Source organism: Uloborus diversus, chromosome 3 (genome assembly GCF_026930045.1).
Source record: "Uloborus diversus isolate 005 chromosome 3, Udiv.v.3.1, whole genome shotgun sequence".
NCBI classification, from domain to species: Eukaryota; Metazoa; Arthropoda; class Arachnida; order Araneae; family Uloboridae; genus Uloborus; species Uloborus diversus.
Genome location: NC_072733.1, coordinates 143,107,181 through 143,126,999, shown reverse-complemented (window position 1 = coordinate 143,126,999; position 19,819 = coordinate 143,107,181). Strand labels below are relative to the sequence as shown.

At 33.9% G+C, this 19,819-nt stretch overlaps 2 long non-coding RNA genes across 2 annotated transcripts in view; one reads left to right on the top strand and one right to left on the bottom strand.

Moving 5' to 3' along the window:
- LOC129218669 (uncharacterized) overlaps window positions 1-7,620 on the bottom strand; it is a 65,253-nt gene extending 57,633 nt beyond the window's left edge. The window contains exon 1 of the long non-coding RNA XR_008580359.1: window positions 6,638-7,620. This is a non-coding gene — a long non-coding RNA (uncharacterized LOC129218669). The remainder of the gene's footprint in view (window positions 1-6,637) is intronic.
- A 79-nt stretch (window positions 7,621-7,699) lies between these two features.
- LOC129218668 (uncharacterized) lies at window positions 7,700-16,395 on the top strand. Its single transcript, XR_008580358.1, has 3 exons — window positions 7,700-7,848; window positions 14,705-14,806; window positions 16,261-16,395. It is a non-coding gene; the product is annotated as an uncharacterized LOC129218668 (long non-coding RNA).
- Window positions 16,396-19,819: the final 3,424 nt, after the last annotated feature.

The following is a 19,819-nucleotide window of genomic DNA, read 5'->3' as shown; positions in this document are numbered from 1 at the left end:
AAAAGCTCTTATGTGCTATAGTGTTAAGTCATTCAAAATTTCTAATACTCTTTTAGTTAGTTACTTCCTCTTTGTCCATGACATAAAATAGATTCCCATGACTTTCAATAAAAATTTCAATTTTCCATGACTTTTCCAGGTCTGAAATTAGTTTTTTTTTCCCATGACTTTCCAGGATTTCCATGACCCGTACGAACCCTGGTACAGTGAAACCTCTATGAACGACCACCTCTATACAGCGACCACCTCTATTAACGACCAATTTTCCATGGCACCGACTTTCCCCCGTATATACCTAATGTTAAAATACCTCTGGGAAAGACCATCGAAACCTCTCACAACGACCGGCATATTATCGAAAACTTAAGCTGTAACAAATGCTAGGAATTTTTCGTTAGAAAATAAAAAAAGAGACAACAAATGAAAAGCAATAGAACATTTAGTTTACACACATATCAGTCTTCTCTTGTTAACAGAAGTGGAAAGAAACCAGAATAAGGGATTAAATTCTATTCTCCCTGTGGTTTCAAACACGTTCCTTTCTTTTCTTCTCCTGTTCTAAACCTCAAAAATGTCAAAAAAAGGAGGGCGTAGTTTTTCGGACCCTTGGGAAGTTTGCACAGGTATATCACCAGTCAAGTCAGGCGTGCGTCCCCTATCATTGAGGAAGGGTGATAAGAATAGAAGTTCTCTAAAGGATTGCTTCTTGGAATTTCTTGGTTACTACGGGAGAGGGGTGTTGGAACGGTTCAATCCTAGGTCATTAGAGTGAACAAAATCTACAGTTCATTCGAATAGCTAAAGTATGGGTTTCAGTGTTGCATTGGATCTGCATTTGATCAACATCGCAGTAAAAATGTTGAAAAAGCGAGTTGATCTCACGCTCGAGAAACGTATTGATTTTATACATTTAATGAAGGTGATGAAAACGCGGGGTTGACGGATGTTGTACGACCAAGGCTGTCAGCTCAACAAACTCTAACAGAGATAGATAATCTTATGTTGCACTCAGATTGCACTAATGATGAGGACATTAATAATTTATTTTTACAGCTAAAAGCTAAGTTAGAATCTCAAGTTGTTTCAGACAAAACTAAAAGCCTGAAGCAGGCAAATCTCTTTACATATTTTAACGCTACTAAATAGTGTTTAAATGTAAAAATCATGTAAAAATTATATTTTACATTAAAAATTTCAAAAAAAAAAAGAAGTTTCTTTGTATAAACGTTCTTATTCTATAGCTTTTGATTACCCTGCAGGAAGAATATGAATAATTTCGTGCTATATTACCTTTGCATGTTAAAAAATAACCTAATGACCTCTAAGAGCGACCAACCTCCATTAACAACCACTTTTTTCAGGAACGGAGAGTGGTCGCTCCTGAGAGGTTTCACTATATTTATTTTATTGAAAAGGGAAAATACTTTTAAATCAGATTCTTGACCATCCTACCCTCATGGAATCAGGAGACACAATGATGGAATCACAATGGAATCACAATGATGGCTTCTCTCAAACAATTGAAAATTGGACGAGTTTAATTAGAACAGCTCCTATTAGTGGCATCTAAAATAGGGAAGTTGCAACCTATTAAATGTTCATATTTTGGCTATTGGATATTGTTAATTGACCCTCAAAATTAAAAAATTCACCATCGCCGAATTTTAAAACACCGTGGTTGATTTTTAATGAATTTTTAAAAATCCATGCGCAAAAAGTGCGCTCTTCTGAAACGTCACGAGCCTACGTCACAGGGTGCGAATGGGCAGCCTTTCGCCGAAGATCCCTTGTTTTCGCTAGGGACATTTTGAGCGCGCTGATATTTTTATTTTTTAGAAATTCAATAATCCTTTTGAACACACTATGAAGGCCGGATTCGTTAAAGCACAATCTAAATAATCTTCCACAAATATCAATGATGATATTCGAATATGTCCGAGAGGATGAGAGGTTTAATGTTCCAGAAACGCGATGAGTTGAATGCGAGGAGATAAGCCTTTTATGTTTCGTCTTCGAAGTCGAATGCACGTTCTTCGGTTTCTCCCATGACATGGGAACCGGTTCGCTAGCGTTTCTCTCCTATCGGAAGAGCACATGACGTCACTTCCTATGCCCTTTGACATCACAAGGGCTTGAACTTTAAAATTAATTTAAAAAAACCACTTATCGTATCGCAAAAATTTTTTGGTACAGATGTGATATACCCCCCCATTTGGCGACATTCGATTTTTTTTGCACAAAATTAAAATATTTTTCTCGCCAATGAGGCGATAATTTTTTATGCATGGCATCCCTGGCCAAACTAACCTGTGTTTAGCAACCCGAAGGCAATCTTACAGATCTGTTCAAACTTGTTTACTTGGGTGGTTTGGGTTTCACGCAGGAGAGATACGTGGTGTTGTTTTGTGCAATATACCTTACAGGAATGCTTATTTTGTGTTAGTTTAAATTCAGTAGTTGTGTTTTGAAGTAAAAACATTACAAAATGCCAGTTTCTTCGAACTTGAAGGTTAATTAAAAGTTAACTCCAACGTGGTGTGTATCTGTAACTTGCCATTGTCATATGATATATTGTTTTAGACTGAGTATGAATATTTATACCATATAAAAAGGTAAGTTCTTTATTTTAAAATTCAAAAAAAACCTCTCACTTCCAAAATTCTTTGTTTTTACAAATCCTTGAGGGGTTCTTGTAGTTTTTAACTTTATTTTTACTGTATGTAAATTAATTTTACAGAAATAGTACGGTTATTTTGTTCTAAAAGTTAATTCTTATCGATGCCACGAATTATTTAGACATTAACGTGCCTCCTTTAGGTACTGAATTTTATGTTAACAATTGAAAGTTCTTTCGGTTGTACTCTTAAAAATGCTGAATTTTATTAATAAATCTGCACAGTAATGGTGCATATTTCACACTTAAAACTGTGTGATTATTGAACACTGAACGGAAGGAGCCACCCTTGGGTGTACATACACATGAATATGCATAATATACATAATCGTGACCATACTCCGACTGTAATGTATATTAACAGTCGGAGGGATAACGGACCGAGCGGAGCGAGGTCCTGGCAAGCCAGAGGTCTCATAGTACTTTCGTAATGAGACCGAGGCAGGGCCGGCGAGCCGAGGTCTCATTACGAAAGTACTATGAGACCGAGGGCTCGTATCCCGGAGAAATGATGAAAAAAAAAATTAATGCATTAATTTCGAATTGTAATTAATACAATAATTTATTTCATTGCAGTGTTCGCGCTCAACTATCCGTAACTTGGGTCCCAGGGACCCATTAATGAAATAGATTTGGGTCCTTTGGTGGAAAAAATGAGTCCCTTAAATTTTAAACAGAAAATCTTAGTGCGTAAATGAATACAAAAATATTTATACTTGGGGGGGGGGGGGGGAAGGCATGAAATAAAATAAATTAGTTATTTTTGCCCTAATTCTTTTGTGATTTTATCATTGTAAAATTATTTTCAAATAATACACTTGCAAGACTCAGTTATGTGAGAAACTATTTGATCAGTTACAATGAGATTAACTCTAAATTTACTTTAAAAATGGGTTTTACCATAAAATATAAAACAAGTGCCTCTGATTAATCAAGCAAAAAGCACTCCCTTAACTTTTGTTTTCCTGGAAATTTTTCTTAGTGAAAAAAGCAAACAGACCCCTCCCCCCCCTTCCCAATTATCATTGGCAATTACATAATAATAATAATAAATCGCAAGCGAATAAACCCAACGCAAAAATCGCGATCGCAAAAACGAAACATTTTCTAATATGAGTGTGAAAATTGCTCATTTGCAATCTTAAATCAGTATATTTGACTTTATTTTAACTTGTTCAAAATATCTGCAAAATGGCGCGATCGATTAATACCCGACTTTTGCAAGTCCAAATAAAAATAACCCATCAGAAAGAGATGAATTATTAGAAAAAGAACAAGGTTAAAGTGCTTTTGTATAAAATTCAAGTATTCATAAGCAATTTAACAATAAAAATGTAAAGTTCCGAACTCTGTGTTTAGCGCGATCTGGAAAATATTCGCCATTTTTTTCTCCCCTCTTTTTATTGGGGATGCAAAATGATGATTTTCAAAAGTAATTCTGGTTACATGAATACCAAATTGCAATATTTTTACTGTACAATTGTCTTGTATTAATCCTGAAGATTGCATTGAAAACCTCTCTCATTTTTAGTCTTCATTTCTGTTTTTAGGAATTTCCTCAAGACAAAAGTTGAGGGAAAGTTTATTCTTGGAATACAGTACAATGGGCTATTTGTGAACTTGCTCCCTGAGCTCTGCCCAGGAGGTCACTGTAAGCTCCAGTCTTATCACTAAAATTCCATTGACTGGTCCACAATTGGGGTGTGTTTGAATAGCTGATAAACAGATAGGGTCATTTTAGTCCCTTTCTGTTGATTCTCCTGGTCATTTTGAAGCTTAGAAGCATTTACTAAATAGATCTTTAGCATTTTCTCCCATTTTTTTTCTGGTTCTTATCTTTTGGGTTTTCTGGGTCCCTGGGACCCGATTTTTCGCGGAAGTTGCGTCCCTTTCCCGCGAATTTGCGTAAAAAAACCCGCTATAGCGCGTAAACGCGAACCCTGCATTGTATTTTAATATGTTTACAAAAAACCCCGGTCCTGTACATTTTTGAAGCATATATTCGTGATGTTTTTTGTTGTGCTTTTATGTTGTTTTTATATATATTGTGTTCTGAAGTGCTTTGATCATGTTTTTTATCTGATTTTTTCCTGTTGGCGCTAAAAAAGCATCGCTAAGAACGATGTATGACATATGTCGTCATACATCGTTTTCTTGGCGACGCTTTCTTGGCGCCAACAAGAAAAAGTCGCCAAGGGTGGGGTATATCACATCAGTTGCAATTTTTTCACCTGTGATGTTCATACATGTTACTCTATCATATAAAAATAAAATTGAAAAATCGAAAACTTCCCTATTTTATGCAAATACTTTTTTATATTTTGTTAGTGGCCCATTCATTACCACTCTCCCCTATATTACTTATTTTCTAATTCATTGAATGCATGTTAGAAGTTTTATGAAGAATAGCTTTTAGTTTATATTACAGACTGTTTCATATTCCTAATAAACGAGTGTCTTCTGTCTTTGCTGTGAACAATTTTTAATATTAATATAAGAAAAGTTGCATTTAAATCAGTTTTAAAAATTACTTCAATTATGATAAACAGACATCCTATTTATTTTAACTATGCATTAAATTGTGAAACATTAGACATGTGTGCTTTTATACTGTGCAGTTTTGGCCAGCTCTATGGTGGTTAAATCTGCTTTTGGCTGGTTTTTGACAGTGGCATGGTCAAAATAACAGGTTTAGTCTGGCCAAAACTACAACCCTGGTCTATTGCACTTCTTTTGGCAAAGGACTAATGTTGGTCACCAATTTTGAGGTTCCCCCAAATTATAGTTATGAAAAAGAGCAAATACAATTTAAAAAAAAAGAAAAGCTGGTTTCACTGTAGTACAGGGTTGCCAGATTTAAGAATAGTAAATACAGGACAAGCTTCTAGAAGTAATAAGGGGGGGGGGGAGGGGAGATTTTTGAGACGTCTATTCATAAGTCTGAAAAATCCAATCGCAATGAAGCATTAAACTTCGCAAAATGTTGCCTATCAAAATATAAAAATCGTCTTCATTGTGATTGATTGATGAAGCATGTGCTGAACTATATTTCCAGCATTAGTCAATGAGCAAAGAAGAAGCAACCATGCGGCTCCTCATGGTCTGCCACCAAAACAAAAAACATACAAACCAAATCAAAACGAAAACAATTTTTGTGATTGCTGCCACATGATTTTCTTAGAGCTCATTATTTTTTGTTTTACTTTGATTCCCCATAAAATAATGTCTCGTTCTGTAAAATGTTATCAGCTAGAATACGGGACTTTAGCCATCCTGTAGAGAAGTTCTCCGGGACACAGGACAATTTTTCAAAATACGGGACTGTCCCTTGAAATCCGGGACGTCTGGCAACCCTGCTATAGTACTCTACTCACTTTCAACTTGACCTTTTCCCTATTGGCCATGATTTAAGACTTGGAGGAAGTAGTTTCTTTTGCAGAAAATTTTAAAGAAATTATTTGAGTTCGCAGAAAGTTTTACATTTTATCGAGCACAACTAATACTGAGACAGTGATGGAAATGAACCTCCCACAGGCGAGAATATAATTTTTTAAAAGTTTATTTTCCTCAGCTGAATTCTGATTTAAATTTCAATCAATATATAAGTGTAACTCATTGCAGGAAGGATTTTAAACCACAGTAGTGTTATTGCACTGAAATAAAAAAAAAAATTTTATTTTACCATGGTAAATCACATTATCAAATATATTATTTCTGAAGTGTTTTTTTGTGAGTATCCCTAACTTCTTGTTTACTTTATCAAACTTCAAAAGCAAAAAATCATTCAAAAGATTTTTTTCGCCGCTATCAGCAAAAAAATAAACAAGTTTCACATTTGCTGTTATTCAAAAAATTACATTAAAAACGAGATTTAAGAATTTGTACTATTGAGCATGAATGCCGAGGAAGTCGGCTAGTACTAAATTAAGGTTAAATATTACTACATAGGAAAAAATTGCTTACCTTAATAGATATGGTTCAAAATTCATTGATAAATCATTTTCAGTTCTTGCTCTAAGAAAAACATTTGATGAGTGATTGAAAAAAAAGTCACTTGTTTTTTGTTTGTTTGAAATCCAATGTATATATTACATATGTATATTTTAAACTGAAATATAATACACACCAAAACCCGAAAAGATTTAGAGGAAACTTGAATTCTATGCTCCATTAAAGTCAAACAACACCCTCAAATAAGCCTGCTTAATAAGTTCAGAGTTCAGAAGACATTCGGACAACTTTTGCTCATTTTCATAACGATAAATATTGAACTGAGTATCCATTTGCTCAAAACGGTCCATCAGCTCTTCGTGGACCTTTTTTTGGTACTCTAGTTCTTCATTCATCGCCGCTATTTGCGACTTCAATTTTGCAATTTCTTCATCTTTAGGATCTTCGAATTTTCTTTTTCTACCGCGTAATGCAGGATTTGCTCCCGCAATTGTTAAAAAGCTTTTCATTTCTTGGATTTCTTTCTGCTGATCGGGAGTAAAATTTTTGAGTACCTCTGGAGATGCAGCCGAGTTCATCAGTTTGGCACATAAATTTATAGTTGCATCATTTTCCGCAACTTTTTCTGCAATGCTACCCAAGCTATATTTTGATTTTTCGACACTTGCAACCGAATCTAACATGTGGCCATGAAGAAAACGAAGCATCGAATAAAGCATAGATGCAGTGGTTTCATCAAAATCATCCCTTTCTATACAAGCCACTATGGTTGGTAAAGCTTGATTCACAAAATCCGTGCCCCTCAAATCGTCAAGCGAGATAGTTTCTTCTGAATTTCGGTTATCCAAAGACGAACTACCAGATGCCATAGTGACAGCCAAAACTTTGACTTAGTTTTAAAGCAAAAAAGTTTTAATAATTAAAGAATACGAACAGTAAGCAGTTCAAAACAAAATGGAGACTGACAATGACAACTTCTTCTCTTTCGCAATGAAAAGGAGCGTGGGATTAACTTGTTGCCATCTAAATATTTTGAAAATGAATTAATGGTATGGAGTGCATTAGTGTGACGTCACTTCCGAGCTGCCTGGTTCAGCAGTTTGTGAACCATCATTCCGTTCCCATGTTATCTCTACGAGGAGCTAAGTGAGGTCTAATATATGTGGAATTATGAAAAGATTTACCTATTTCTTCGTTTTAAAAAGCACTTATTTCAATACCAAGTAAGTTGAAGTATCAAATGCAATCAGTCTTATGTTCATTTTCGGCACAGATTTTATTTGAGAATGAGATAAAGTTTTGTTTACGTTCGCGTAATGAATCATTGAGCTACCATTCTGCATGTAGTGTTACTATTATTGTCGCAAATTTTCCTTCAATCAAAAACTACTTGAATTGATGAAACTATTTCCATATTAAATGAGTAAAAGTCTCCAAAAAATCCGTAATTCACGAAATTTTTGGGGTTTTTTTTTCGGTTTTTCAGAATAACATAAATGTTTGTTTGCATTCGTAGAGATGTAGTGTTGGTGGTAATTCTGCCAGTTTTTTAAAATATTCTGCATATTTCAACTCAGTTATGAAACTTTTTATGACATTTCATAGTATGTTAAAGCATCATATGCAATGCATATATCAAAAAATTTTGTTTATCATCACTGAATGAACCACCATGCTCCACATTGTGTTGCTACTATTTTTAACTCTAAACGAATTCCTCACACATTTTTCTCTCATTAAAAGCAAGTTACATTGAGATTAAATAAGTCAAAGTCACAAAATAAACGGCATTTCCCTAGTTTCATGGGTTTTTTTTCTGTTTTTGAACGTTTGTTTACATTCGTCGTACCGATATCCTACGTTATATCGTTTACCGGTTCTGTTTATTCTGCAGATATTAATTTCTTCCTAGAATTTATTTGCCGTAAGTTTTATTATTTTGGTTGAAAGTAAGTTAGAGCAAGAAATGCAATAATTTTAAAGTATATTCTATGTTCACTTAACCACCCATGTTCCATGTTGTGATGCTTCAATTTTCACTGTTCACTAATCACTGCAGGTTTTTCTTGGATTACAAAGCATTTGCATGGGTAAAAGTTTTAAACTAAAGTTACAAAATACATACGTATTTCATACATTTCATATACCGCTATTTGTTCTTGACAGCAAGACATTTGTCCAGATTTGTTGAACCTATATATCATTTGCTGTGTAGTGTTGGTGTTATTTTCTACTTTTATTAATTTGTTCTTAGTATTTTATTACAGTCGCCCCTCGCTACTTTGCGCTTCGACTTTCGCGCCTTCACTACATCGCGGTTTTTTCTAGTTTTTTTTCTCTCCAAATATAGTAATTAGCCTTTTTTATGCACTCGTGTAAACATTTTTCTACAAAAGAATTACAAAGTATATGTCTTTTAAGTTAGGTCTGAGGTGCAAGTTGTAGCAGTTGAGGGAGTGGAGGTATAAAATTGCCGAAGAAAGTGTAAGGAATCGCTATCTCATTTTAACCGTTAAGCACTAACTGGAAAGTATAAATCACTGTATTATTTACTAGGGGATAAATACATCTGTAAATGGTGTTGAACAATGTACTATCTTTTTAAGTTGTATATGTAAATGTAGAGGAAGAACAGGGGCTGCTACGGTCACTAACAGGCAATTGATTCATCATCGAACAAGTTGAGGTTTCTCATAGACTAGTAGTAGTGTATAAGAACTGCATGTGTGTATATTTTATTTCCCAACAATTAACAATGTGATATCTATTACGTCTAACATATCTAATTTTCTCATATTTTGTGCAACATATTAAGTAATACAAATGTAATGGTGGCTAAGGATGCTGTTTTATGTCTAGGGGGCTCTAACTATGATAACTTATTTAAATTGCCGTAAGTAAATGTTATGCGCTCTAATTAGAAAAATATATACAGAATCCTACTTCGCGGAAATTCAGTTATCGCGATAAAGTCTGGAACAAATTAACCGCAATAAACGAGGGTTGACTGTAATAGGTTTACATTTAAAAAAAATTATGTGATTGAGACAATACCTAAAGTAGACAAAGTGAGGAAAAAGATCAACTCTGCATTTTGCTTCAAAAAAGAATGGGATTCTAGGAAAAGTATCTGTCTTTAAGCCGTTCTACACTGTGGCTTTTACTATCGAAATTCCAAGTATTTTGTTACCTAATACATTCAGTATAAGACTTTTAGCCGACACTCATTTTTCAATGTCATTCAAACATGATTTCTAAGAATATGTGCTGAAAATTGCTTAATTGAAATGTGTTGTTTACTTATAAATCTGATAATTTTTGAATATTTTGATTGGAACATTTGTTACAACTTATGTTTAAGTGGAATAAAAGGTGCAATAATCATCTTGATTATATATGTATTAAAGGAAGAAAAAGATAGTTACACATATACATTTTGTCATGCCGATCTGGCCGAGACGACAACAACTAAGCAGAACGTTGCCAGACCACACAACATAAACTTGGTGTTGCCATACAGTATTATTTACAATAAGGATTAATAAAATGTAAGGGAAATATAATCATAAATAATGAGGTAATTTTAACACCCCCCCTTGATTAGATTTCCCTTAGTCCTATACCAACTCTTTGGTTACTTAAGGATTTCTTCTGTACATTTTTGGTAAACATGTCTGCAACATTTGACCCAGAAGGTACATATGTAAAGGTCAAAAGTTTCTCCTCTACCTTTTCACGAAGAAAAAAATGTCTGAGCTCTATGTGTTTGTTACGCTCAGAAGTAACTTGATTTTTGGCTAGAGCAATCGCACCTTGATTGTCAACAAACACGTTTTGTGGAAAGCTTATGAACTGTTCATTCACTATTTCTTGTAAAAAATGTTGGTACCACAATACCTCTTTTGCAGCATGGCACATTGAGAAGTATTCGGCCTCAACTGTGGAAAGAGCAGTTGTTCTCTGTTTCTTGCTACTCCAAGAAACAGCTCCACCTGCAAGCAATACCACATAGCCACTGAATGACCGTCTGTCAATCTTGTCATTAGCCCAGTCAGAATCACAAAATACTTCAATATTCTTTCCTGTCTTTTGAAAAACTAATTTCAAGTCTTTGGTCTGCTTTAGATAACGTAATAAATGCTGCACACCAGCCCAGTGTTCTTTGCTTGGACAACTGTTGAATTGACTCATGTATGTTGTAGCAAAAGCTAAATCAGGTCTTGTTCCCCCTGCCAAATATAAGAGTCCTCCGACAGCTTGTCTATACTTCAAAGCTTCTTCGGCATTCAACATAGTATCTTCTGTTGCATGAACATATTTCATTCCTGGGTCTAAAGGTGTTGAAGCTCCTTTGGCATTTAACATACCAGTGGTTTCCAGCAGTTCCTTACTATAAGTATTTTGGTCGAGAGTCATAGAGCCATCATTATTTCTAGTTATTTTGATTGACAGCAAGTGATGTATTTCTCCTAAGTCCTTGACTTCAAAAACTGCTTTTATTTCCTCTTTAAACTTCTGAATTGTTGAATTTTTGCTAGACATGACAAGCAAGTCGTCTACGTAAACTCCTACAATTAGTTCTTCTTCCTTATTAAAGTATACACAAGGATCTGCTCTTGATCTTGTCAAGTAAACTGATTTCAGGAAACCATCGAGACATAGGTTCCATTCTCTGCCAGATTGATGAAGACCATACAAACTTTTCTTCAGTAGGCAAACTTCCTCATCTGATTTTCCATGCAGATTTAAGCGTGGCTGTTCCATGAAGACTGTCTCATTCAACTTTCCATTCAGGTAGGCTGCTGTAATATCTAGCTGGTGAACTTGCCAATCTTGCTCAACTGAGAATGCCAACAGGGTTCTAATAGACTTTGATTTTATTACTGGGCAAAAGGTTTCTTTAAAATCTATACCTTCTACCTGGGTATGCCCGCGAGCGACTAATCTTGCGCGGTATCTTTCTATTTTCCCATCTTTATCAAATTTTCTTTTAAAAACCCATTTGCATTTCACAATTTTTCTACCTTTAGGTTTTGGCACGATGTCCCAAGTTTGGTTTCTGCTCAAGTTTTCCAGCTCTTCTTTCATGGCCAGTTTCCATTTTTCTGCTTCTGAACTACTTAATGCCTCTTCTAAGGTATCTGGATCATCTTCAAGAGCTTGCTTATGTTCACTTTGAGAATCATTATATTTTCTTAGCTGTCAACTAGAATCGTCAGTTGCTGCTCTATTTATTTCCGGGCAATTTTCTCCAGACACTTCAGAGTCGCCTTCCATAACATAATCTTTGGTCCATTTAGGGGCTATGGTTTGTCTTCTGGATCTCATTTGTGTCTGCTGTGTCTCTTCTATTTTGTCTTCTTGGGAGTTTGGATCTGCAACTTTCTCCTTTTGATGTTCAGGCGGATCCCCTTCGACTACCTGTTGCAAGGGTAATGTTATTACCTTTTCTGTTGTAAAGGGCTTTTCTTCAAATACAACATCTCTGGAGCAAATCACAGTTCTTGTTTCTCTGACATAGATGCGGTACCTCTCATCTCCATCATATCCAACAAGAAATCCTTTTGTGGCTTTCTTATCCATTTTCCTTCTCTTTTGAGCTGGGATATGAGCATAACAGACTGATCCTATGATCCGCATATGTTTAATCCTTGGTTTCTTGTTCATCCACAGCTCATAAGGACTTGTACTAGGTACAGAAGATTTTCCTGTTCTGTTAAGTATATAGATTGAGGTGTTGATGAACTCTGCCCATAAAAATGCTGGGAACTCCACTTCTTCATTTGCATACTTTAATGTTCTAGCCATTTCGACAATGGTTCGATTATCACGTTCTACCCCCCCATTTTGCTGAGGTGTATAAGGTGCTGATAATCTTTGAATAATTCCGTGCTTCTTCAAAATTTTCTTAACTGCTTCATTGTCAAATTCTCCGCCATTATCACTCATTATTTCTTTAATGATGTGGCCTAGATTTTTAGCATGAGCTATGAAATCTTCAAGAACGTCTTGTATTTCTGATTTCTGCTTCAGAAAAAATCCATATCTAAATTTAGTGAAATGATCTTTAAAAACGGCAAAGTATTTAAATTTTCTGTGTGATTCATCGAACGGGCCACATACGTCTGTCGAAATCAATTCCCCAGCTTTTGTGGGTTTCTCTCTTGTGCCAAATTTTAACCTGTGGGCCTTTCCATAAACACAAGCTTCGCAAATTTTTGTGTCCGCCTTTACTTTGATATTCAACTCTTTTGCAATAATGGATCTGATATGCTGTTTATCTTGGTGTCCATACCTTTCATGATAAAGTTGAAGAGTTTCGTCATCGCTTACAGTCATGTTTAATTCAATTTGAGTCTCTGGAACTAAACTTCTCATTATAGCCTTGAAAAGTCCACCACCCACATTTCGTGTGCCTTGAAGAACTATTTCTCTATTGATCTTTAGATAACAATCTCTGAATGTTGATTCGAAAACGCTGTTTTGATTCCTGTCTTGCGCTGCAAGCACCGAGAACAAATTTTTGCTAATTTCCGGTACGTACCAGACATTTTCCAAATATTTTTCTTGGTCTTTTCCGTTTACAGTTGTTATAACTTTAACTTTTCCTGTTCCAACAGCTGTTAATTTTTTCCCATTAGCTACTGTGATGTTGTGGGGATTTTCAAAGACTTGAAAGTCTACAAAACAGTCCTTGTTATTAGTTACATGCTTTGAGGCTCCGTTGTCGATGTACCATTCACCAGTGCTCCTTTCCACAGAGAATGCCTCATTATCCAAAGCCAAAAGTGTCATATTTACAGCTGAATGATTCCCTTTATTGGCATTTGGATTGCTAGGTTTCGGAGGCCTTCCATCCGCAATCCATTTCTTGCAGGTTTTTACCCAATGGCCTTTTAGATGGCAATAATTACATTTGCTGCTCTTCTTGTTGGCGAAAGACTTGGTGTTTTTATAATCTGTACTAGCTGCTAGGGCTTCTTGATGATCTTTCACTTCTGCTAGTCTTGGATCTTTCTTTAGCTCCCTTTCGTGGGTGCATAGCTGCGTTGTTAATTGATCTAATGTTCTTTTCTCATCGCTTAGAAGCAACCAGCTTGATTTGAAGGAGCGATATGTTACAGGAAGAATATCTAGTATTTTGCAAATTAACAACATTTCTGGGAGTTTATTTTCCTTTTTGCTTTCAAGACCATTGTTCAAGTCGTTCCACAGATTTTTCATTTTAGATAGATGATCTGCCATCTCACCTTCGGACCAGCTGAACTTGAAAAATTGTAAACATGTATTGTACAATTGATTGTCCGATGAGTCTTCAAAAATCCTGTGTAACTCAAGCCAAACTTCTCTCGCAGTGCTGAATCTCATTACCTTTTGTAATGTATCTTCGGTCATAGAATTAGTGAGTACCATCATTGCACTGTTGTTAGCTTTTAGGAAATCTTTCTTTTTCTTGGCACTGTTATCGTCTGCTGTTGCCGATTCTTCTGGCATCTGCAACCTTCCTTCAACGATGTCTAAGGCATCAGAGTAATGATTTAATACAAATCGTATTCTATATTTCCAGATGGGCCAGTCGCTTTTGCCCACTAATGGCTTCACTGGGATTTTACCCTGTTCCATTATGAAGAAATTTATCACTGTTCTGAGCGATCGAAGAAGTTACTGCATGTTACGATACTACAGTTAGGCCTAATGAGCAGCTACCGCTAACTTATCATTCCACTTAGCTAAAAACTTAGCGCATTTAACGCACTGGAGGCCATAACCTGTTACAACTTATGTTTAAGTGGAATAAAAGGTGCAATAATCATCTTGATTATATATGTATTAAAGGAAGAAAAAGATAGTTACACATATACATTTTGTCATGCCGATCTGGCCGAGACGACAACAACTAAGCAGAACGTTGCCAGACCACACAACATAAACTTGGTGTTGCCATACAGTATTATTTACAATAAGGATTAATAAAATGTAAGGGAAATATAATCATAAATAATGAGGTAATTTTAACAACATTTTATCTGCTTAGTTGTATTTATGTACATCTTTTGATATATTCCTTTTTTCCTTCAGAACCATGAATTTTTTGCACCCATTTGCAATCACTTCAGTGAGCGTGATGGCTTAGATTCCCAAAAGATGAGAAGCAGAAAGAAATTAGAACAGAAATATAAGGTAAAATTTAGTTTTATTATGTTAATATCTATGCATAATCATTTAATTTTATACAATAAGAATTAAAAGTATATTAAGTTAAAATCTGTTGGGTCATTCAAGAACCTGACATATTTATTACTTTTTACCTACATTTTACTGCTAAATAATTATATAAGTATGTATCTCGCAAGAGAATTGTCATGTGAGGAAATCGAAGAAATAACTTCATTCGAAAATTGAAATACTATCAGCCCCTTTTATTCAGGTAGCTAACCTCCCGGAACCGAATATTTTCCCTTAAACGCAATGTTAACAATCCCCATTTAGTCGAATAATAATTTTCTTGGACAATCAAATTATATTCATCAGTTTCGCAAAGATTTTTGTCGATATATTTGAAGGAAGGTTACGACCTCCCCCCCTCCTCCTCTGAATCCACACTAGTCATTCGCATTTTCTGTGGTCTCCTTTGAGAGAAAGGTTACCATATTTGGTTATCTATCAAATTCTTTTGATATTTGGTTTTGAGCTTTAAATGTTACCACAATTGTCATTAGTGTGTGTTAAAATATATATTTGATCCCACTGTTATAATCATCTCCCTAGCGTTACCTTTACCAGTTTGTGTCGCAAGCCCGTTCTGTATTTGTCAAGAAGTATGCAAAAATATTTTAATCACATTTTTCCTCCCAGACAGTTTCTTAATCTCGGCCTGGTAATATACCCTAGCTCCTATATGGGGGATATAACTAGCTTTATGCATGGTAAACGAATTTGGTTAGCAAATAGGGATGTACCAAATATTTGTTGGTATTCGATTCACTGAACTATTCGACTCACAAAACAAACCAAGCATTAGGTTCAGCCGAATAACCTTGCAACTGTAAATACTCGGACAATTTGTTAATAAACCCATATTTATGTATACAATGAATTAATGTTATAGTATATACAGATTGTTACTTACTAATATTGTCACATTCAAAGTAATTTTATTGTTAACACTTAGATATTACATTTAAATTTCGTTGCTTTTCAGTTTTCTTTCTTCTTCTAAGTTTATGACGTCGTATGACATTAATATAAAATGAGGCAAAGGATAGAAAGTGCCAATTCAAATAAGTATTCCTCTGAACAAGAGAGTATACTATTTTAGCCATTAGTGTTCACATATTTTTTTCTGTTTTTCACTGTTGGTTTAAAAAAAAATATTTGAATATTTTTACTCAAAATAGCTCAATTTCCTAACATTTCCCAATTTTTGGAAGAACATTTCCAAATATCCTTATTTTTAGCTTTATTGCATGCATATCTAATGTAAAATTTCCTCAAAAGTTAAAACTATCCCTTAAAAGTTCTTACTTAATATATTCTTATTTTCAAGACCAAAATCCACAGAATGGAGTAGCAACCCTCTCTTTTAAACCTTTCTTACTCAAAAAGGATTTATGTGCAGCATTTTTTCCTTTTAGGTCATCATAACTGGAGTGTCTGGAGTCAGATTCATTGGCGTAGCAATAAGTTTTTCATATGGACTGATATTCGCTTACAGCTTAAAGTGTTTGTATTGAAAATGTACATATTATAAATGTATGTAAAAAAATAAAAGTTTTATGTAAAAAAATTGAATATTATTTGTTACACAAAATGTTTAACATTCAAAAGAATAATTCTTATTTAAAATATATAAGTCTAGTAGTATATATTTGTTTTACTTTTTATGCCTTTCTTTTTCAACGGGTATTTAATTAAGAAATATCAGAGAAGTAACAAATATTCATGTCCTAGAAATGCATTTATCCTTAAAGTGAATTATTTAAATATAAATTTTTCAGAAACTCTCTTTTGAAGAACAAAAGTGGGATAGACTTAAAAAAAAAAACTATTCACTATTGTTTTTTAATTAATTTTTAATGTGTTGATTTAATTTTTTCCTATCATGAATGTTTACACAATTACAAGTAATCCAATGTTGTTTTGGTAGGAAGATTAAGGAAAATATTACCCCCAGCTTCCAATATTGTTAAGTTTTCAATATAGACTTCTCGTACGGGAGGGGAAACTGCTCCCTCGTTTCAAAATGTCATATTTCATGAGAATAGAACCATTAATTGGAAATGGGTAGTTTACAATGGTCATCCAATGAAATTTTTCATGCTATGTTTGATATTTATAGAGGCTCTTTTAACCAGTAATGTTAAAAACTAATAACATAGCCCAATTTTACAGTACAAGTTCAGCTTTGGATACACCGAAGCCTCCTCACTTCTTTTAATCCCCACTTTTGTGGTGTACCAGCTGCCTATGATTTTCAGAAATCCCTTAAAAGATATCAAAGGTTCATATAAATTTGCATTGCGGTAAGCCGCTGCATTTATTTACATTTATTACAGTTTTTTTGTCTACATTCTGTTTTCTGCCAGACGTCATCAATAAGCTCACTTCTTTTGCATTGAAGAAAAGGGCTCCTCATAACCACGAAATGCATGTATGCTGTATCTGTGATCAAATGTAGCTGAGCCTTGTTTCTGTAGTCAGGTGTGACAAATCAAACCATTTAACAATGCCATCTGAAAAAGGAACTAATGTATATATAATATATTTACATTTTATACTTACTACCAAAAATTCATTCACAAAAGACATTATAATAAGAATTGTAGAAATATGGGAAACAAAGAAGACAAAGATTAATTTTCAGTTAATAAATCTACTACAACCATATCAAGTAATTTAAAGAAAAAATCATGGTATGGAACTGAGATTTTGGAAATTTAAACCATGGCGATGCAGTTGTTGTGAATGGTACCGATAAAAATCGGCTGTTTTTCTAAATGTAAAAGATAATGAATACTACTGATTTCAATGATCACTCATTCCAAGGATATTTTGAGAATTTGGAATCTGTACCTAACATTTTTTTCTTAATTTTAAAAATTATACCAATCCTCCAAAAAAGAGAAAAAGTTAACAAAAGGGATATTTAAACTATTTTGCTATTTACATTCAAGAAAATCTACAAAAAAAAAACTTATCTAAGGTATAAATATATCATATAGTGCATTTTAAAAATGTAAATAAAAAACGTCTTGTAAAGTACATACAGTCGACTCTCAAACTCACTGAGCTGAAATCCGCAATTGAAGTAGTGAGAAGCAAAGGGATGTAAGTGCAAAAATTAAAAATTTGGAGCCAACTAGAGGACAAAAGGTAGGTGAACCTCTCCTCTGTTTTGGGGTAAGAGATATTACTAATAGCAGGGGGGGGGGGTGGAGAAAGGACACCTGTTGGCTCGAGACTGAAGAGGGCCTAAGATTTTTAAAAGGAGGGGTAAAATATGTAAAGAGACGTAGTTGTAAACAATTTGGAGGGGGCTTGTAAAAGTCATTTGTGACGGGCCCCCAAACCGGTTAATGAAGGCCTACCTAAGACTGCAACTTCAAAGGTTTTTTACTCAAAACTCGAAAATGTCCATTTACTTCTCAGTGTTTCAATTGTCTAAAATTTGCACAATATTTCAGATCAAAACAATGAAATTTACACAATAAAATATAGAGTTGGAATCTGAAATAAAAATAATATTTAAAATTAATGATAAGAAAAGTTAAATGTTTAAAAAGTTGAATAAATTTGTGTTTTAAGGTTAAATTCCAACACATTGTTTGAATAATAAGTCTATCATAATTATTTTATAATAGGATTTGTACTGACTACTGACTGTCAGATTTCACTACTTCAAGATTTCTTTCTGGTGGTTTTTAAAATGTAAGGTATTAAACTCTTACAATTTCATTTAATACATAAAGCAGTTACTTTCAATTAAGTGTCAATGATTGAAAAAGGGGGGAAAAAATCAATATGTGAGGAAATAAAATAAGTACAAGTTCTAGAACACTGAATAATAAAAAATAAATACACATAGCATTATAGGTTTAATTTCGTTAGACCTGGGCTAATTTTTTTTCCTTAAAAATAGCTCAGAAAATGACAGAAGTAAAATTAAATGATCATTATGAGCTGTAATAATCGAAAATAAATTAAGAATGCTGCAACAGAGAACAAATTGTAAAATTATTGTTCTGAAAGCTTTTCCAAAGTTTCATTATCAATACACTGTACAACTTTTCTTTCATGCTTGCCTGAACATTCCCCATAATATCTAAACCATCACCATCATAAAGGATGAACATGTGATTTTGAAATTCTAGAGAGTTTGCTTCTTTAGCAAGAAGCTTTCTCTCACCAGCACTTTTCTCGAGATTTGAAAGAAGCAAAGTACTGAAATAAAAATTCAAAAAAATTCAGAACTTTTCCACGAATTCAACTTTAGAAAATTTGTACACGAAACATTGAATAACAATTTGTAAATCCATATTGTGGTATTTTGTGATGTATTAAAAACTTGTTAACGGTACGAAAACAAGTTACATTTTGAAATGTCTGGCTAGTGCCACCACTCACAAAACTAATTGCACACAATGTTTCAAGTTTTAATAACTCCAATTAATTTTTGACAGTTGCTTCGTTAAATTAAATACAGAATACAAAATCATAAATATTTTACATATAATCAGATATGAAATAAAAATCCAAAAGTATTCAATATATTATGCTAATGGCAGTGTTAGAAATCCTTAGAAAAAGTAACTAGTCCGTTAACAGAATAACTGGTCAACTAAACAACAAATGCAGTTAAACTAGAAATGTGTTCCTACATCAGATTGTAACCATTTTACTTAATTTTTAATTTTTTGTAAAATCTTCAAAATGTAGTTATAATTGGCTTTAATTAAAAATTCATCTAAGAAAAATTTACCTCAATTTAATCAAACAAAATTACTGCAAATTTAAAAATAAAATTTTAAAGCTGTAAATAATATGATATTTCTGAATTAGAGATGATCATTAACTACTGTTACTACTATTGTTGGAGCAAGTCTAACCCAATACTCCGACAGTATCACAATGTTGTGAAAAAGATCTGCGTAGACTTCACAATGCTGCCAGATTAGGTTTGCACCGACTTTAGTC